This window comes from Magnolia sinica, chromosome 18 (assembly GCF_029962835.1).
Source record: "Magnolia sinica isolate HGM2019 chromosome 18, MsV1, whole genome shotgun sequence".
Lineage (NCBI taxonomy): Eukaryota > Viridiplantae > Streptophyta > Magnoliopsida > Magnoliales > Magnoliaceae > Magnolia > Magnolia sinica.
In genome coordinates, this window is record NC_080590.1 from 47,218,199 (window position 1) to 47,223,185 (window position 4,987).

Sequence of the window (4,987 nt, forward strand, 5' to 3'; positions counted from 1 at the left end):
TTTTCAGTTGTGTGAATGTTGCAATCACAGATGCCGCAAACAATTTCATTGACCTTATCCTTCTTTCCTTCCATGGCCTCAACTTTCCTTATGAGCGTAGTCACTTTACACTTAAGATCATCCTCTTCTTTCAAGAGATATAACCCACCTTTCTCCTTTAATTGAGTCGGCCTAGACGTGGTGTTCGCCATTGGGTAATAGTCCCATGATTGTGTTTTTTCAGCGAGACTATCGAGGTAATCCCATACCTCGTCAACATCTTTGTTGATGAACTCTCCATTACACATTGTCTCGACCATTTGGCGCATGGAAGATGTCAGTCCATCATAGAAAAAATTTGTAATGCGCCACGTTTCAAATCCGTGTTGTGGGCATGAACTGACCAAATCTTTGAACCTTTCCCAACATTGGAAGAATGTTTCATCTTCCTTTTGGGCAAAGTTCATGATTGCTTTTCTGAGGGTAATCGTTTTATGATGTGGGAATAATTTTTTTATGAATTCCCTCTGCATGTCGTTCCATGTGCCAATGGATCTATGACGCAGTGAATGTAACCACGTCTTAGCTTTCTCTTTTAAGGAAAAAGGAAAGAGTTTCAGCCTAATTGTATCCTCAGATACATTAGGAAAACATAATGTAGCTATAATCTCATCGAACTCTTTCAAATGTAAATATGGACTCTCTGATTCAAGTCCATGGAATTTGGGAAGGAGTTGGATAACTCCTGGCTTGATGTCCATTTGTCCTATGTTTTCAGGAAAAATCATGCATGAGGGCGTACTCACTCCCGCCGGTTACAGATAATTTCGTAAAGTACGAGGCGGGGGTGCCTGTTGCACCTCATTTTCATCTTGGGTATCCTCCACCCTGGGTGGAGGTAGAGGAGGTTGGTCTTCAGCCATAACTTCAGTTAACTCAGGGGATTTCGAGCGGTGTCTAGTCCTGCGATGGATAGTCAACCCCTCAACCAATCCTCCTTCAGTCAAGAGACGTCGAGTGTTGTCACGGGCCCACTTGGGCATGAAAACACTCGCAACCCTCAATTAAAAACTTAATCCTAAGAAAGGAAAAGAAAAGCTTAGAAAGAAAGAGAGAGTTGGAAAGAAATTACCAAATTGAAGCCCCTAAGTTAAGGACCTGCAAAATAAAACAAAAATAAGTTAGATTCTAAAAAGGAGAAAAACAATCTTTTAAAAGAAAGATAACAGTAAACTGATTTCTAAAAGAAAGTGGAATAAATTAAGAAAGTCCTAAACTTAAAAAGTAAATTACTACAAGAGAATTGAAAAGTAGGGAAGGAGCTTACTGAATTAGAAATTTCTATCTTAAAGGCCTACAAAATAGGAATGTTAGTTTTTAAACAAAAATTCTAAAAATAAACTAGGAAACAAATTAGATTCTAAGAGAGTTAAAGTTAGAAAGTTATTAGAGAACAAAAATTCTAAAAACAAAAAAAAAAATTCTAAACTATTTTCTACAAATAGAGAAATACTAGAGTTAGAAAATTTCTAAGATTTAAACCTTAATTCTAAAAACAGAAAAAATAGAGAAATTAGGAAGGAATTACCAATTTAAGAACTTATGTCAGGATCCTACAAAACAGGAAAACAGGTTAAGTTCTAAAAATAGAATAAAATAAAATAAAAACTTCTATCCTAAAGTAAGTAAAATCCTAATCCTAACCTAATTCTAAAACTAATTAATTTCAGAAAAACGTAACCGTCAGTCCCCGGCAACGGCGCCAAAAACTTGTTCACTCCCCAAGTGTAGGGTTGTGATGTAGTAATAAACTCGGTAAGACCGAGGTCGAATCCACAGGGACTGATACCTATACGTTATCTGAAACCAAGTAGAACTAGAACTAGACTAAGATGCGATCTAAACAAAATAGAATTTAAGAAATAATTGTGGAATAATTATCTAAAACTTTAAGGAATTCAGAGGAAGGAAACTAGGGATTCAGAGGATCCACTTGTAGAGATCAGGGAGATCTTATGCCTGCATCAAGGATTCAAACTGAACTTACTTGATCTGGTTTTCAAGAGATGAAAGGTATATGAATTAGAATGGATTCCATCATCCTACCATGCCCAGGAGACAAAGTAAATAACGGGATTAAACTAATTGCCAACCAATCGAAAGTACATGAAAGTTAGGAAGAGTACTATCATCCAACCATGCCCTTGAGACGATGGTGAACAACAGGGCCTCCTGACGTCATAAACATCAAAAGAGAAAAAGAGATATTCAAAGTCATTGCAAACCCATTGTAATTTTAGTCACAACAGACCATTAAAGACTGAGTAAATATTCTTTTAATAATCAACTCAAAACCAAGTTCAGTTCATGAAAAGCAGGAAATAGTCTCCCATCTCGCTACAGCTTCACCTCTTAGCCCTAGCTAAGAGGTTTAGCCGAGCATGATATGGGCTAAATTCTAATTAAAAAGAAGAAGAAGAAAAAAACATTAAAGGAAAGAAATACAATAAAAGAAAAAGAAAAAGGAAAACCTCTTTCTTCCTGTCTCCTCAGCCTTTTCTCTTTCTGTTTTCTCCAGCCACGTCTAGCAGGAATCCCACCTGCTGCTTCTGTGCTCTCTCTCTCCAGCCGTGGATAGCAGAAACCACCCTCCTTCCTCCACACGTCCCCAAAGCGAGCGCTGATCTCCTCCAAAGAACACGGTCCCTGCTCTCTTTCTTCCTTCCGTTTCTCTTCAAAGCTAAGCCCGTTCCAGCCTCCCAGAATGCCCCCCTCTTCTCTCTCTCTTTTCCTTTTATCCCTTGCTAGGGACGGAGGGGCGAGGTGTTGTATTCAAAACGGAAACGAATCCCTTTACGCAGACAGAGCTGCCGCAGCCGAGAAGTTCGCCACCGGAAGAACGACATGGTCGGTGATGTTCACCGCGGATATCTTCGAGAAAACTTCCTTGCACGGTCGGTTTTCACTCCTGCTCCATCTGAATGGCTTGGATCATCATGAGGTATGATGATGGTGGCCCACCAGATTCGACGTAGCTTCCTGCTGCGTAACAGAGTCGCCGCAAGTCGACTCTGCCACCTGCAATGGCCCGTTTTTTTGAAGCCGGGTTAAAAATCCACTCCGTCCATTGAATGAGGAATGAAAAACTAGGTGGGAATGGCTGGTTTCGGATCAAACTTGGTGTGGCCCACGAATTTCTTCGTTGCACCGTCTATCCTGCGTTTACATGCACTGTACCTGTGTGTGTGTGCATGGGACAAAAAAAGAAAGCTAGGCGACGGTTTTGGTCACCTCGCAGAGCATATGGACGGTTCTGATTGTCGAAACCTGCGATGGATGGGGCCCACTACACAAAAACGGACGAGCAGCGTCCGTTCGCTGTTCTCCGCATGCGAGAAGGATCGGGTCAGCGCCGCTGACCCGATCGGTTTGATTCGCTGTACGTCGCGTGCACTTACGCACCGTGCTCTGGCAATTCAATGGGGTCCACTCGTGATGAATCTGAGAAATCCGTTCCGTCCATCCGCTTTGACACGTAGTTTAAGGCGTTGAGACCAAAATTGGAGTATATCCAGATATCAGGCGGGCCCCAAATCAAGATTTTAGGGGCTGATCTGTCTGTTGAGCCACTTCTAAAGGGATCTGAAGGTTGAAATTCTCCATGTACGGTTAATTTGTGGGCCCTTGGCCATGTATGGAGTTTTGAGTTACGGGTGGTGGGAACCTCGTGATCTTGCATTCTGGTTGACTTTCGGGCCGCTTGGGCTTTAGTTTCTCGATTTCCGCGGATCCCTGGCGTGTAATTTCGTTGATCTTGGTCCCTTGGAGTCCATCCCATGCTTTAAGCATCCTTTTTCGATCCATGCTCGTAAATACACTCGCATCACAAACACAATTAAATCGGGCCATTAAACGGTATCATGCTTGTAAAACTATGCAACAATTGGGTCCGATATGCAATATTTGACCCTCAACACTAACCTTCATATCATAATGATTGCTTTGCTGTCTTGCTGGAATCACCGGAGTATAGGAGATGAGTGGCTACTCAGTCTAATGGTCATTGGAGTGGGTTGAGAGATGGTTTGGAATCCCATCTAGACCTACTTATATAGGCTGTGGTGGCTGAGGGGTTATTGTCCAGGAAAATAACTCCCATTAAGCCATTTCTAGCTATTGGAAAATTAGTCGTTTTATGGCCATTTTCTGACTGTTGTGCATAAGCCATAAACACTGCTACATGTGACTGTTGTGAGACAGCAACTAGCCGTTTTCTAGCTATTAGGCTAGCCATGCAGCAGTTATAGCTGGTCTCTGCACTAATGGCACAACTGTTACAGTTTTTGCTGCAATAGCTCTTTTCAACCTTCTCTATATATACTGGAGGACTCTTATTCAGTCCTCTAGTCTTCCCTTCAGCTAGCTATCCGACTTAGCTAGTTAGTGGCACCTGTCTCGCTCTGGTTCGCAAAGGGAGCGACCCTCTGCGAAATGATGCGCACGTGCGAAGTGCAAAGTGCCCCACTAGCGCTTCTATAGCCACACTGCCTCACATGCCCATGCCCTTGCATCGAGCCCGAGCCCGAGCGCGCGCACGGGTGTTCCAGTGCAAGTCCCACGGTCCATGGACTATGTGGGCAAACAATAAGGTACTCTACACTTTTCATTTAAACCACAAAAAGTTCTCTTCCCTTTTTCATGTGAGACTATTCTAAAAAACCCCATAAAAGCTTTTTACATAATTTTTTTTTATATATTTTATTTAAAATATATTTTATAAAATCACTTTATTTTATAACAATCCCCCACTAATTTTTAAAATATATTTTTCTTGATTAAACATTTCTGACAGAATAATCAACTTATATTCATAAAGAAAGATGTCTTTTGATTTTAATCTTCCCTTAGTGTAAGTATCTCAAAACTCTATCAAAATGAGTCGTGGCCGTAACGTTGAACCAGTTATTCCTAGATAACAGAGTTAGAGAAACTACACACACATTAGCTA

At 41.3% G+C, this 4,987-nt stretch overlaps 1 non-coding gene across 1 annotated transcript; it reads left to right on the top strand.

Annotated features, from left to right (window-relative positions):
- Window positions 1-357: 357 nt before the first annotated feature.
- LOC131234245 (small nucleolar RNA R71) lies at window positions 358-464 on the top strand. Its single transcript, XR_009165649.1, has one exon. It is a non-coding gene; the product is annotated as a small nucleolar RNA R71 (small nucleolar RNA).
- The last annotated feature ends 4,523 nt before the right edge of the window (window positions 465-4,987 follow it).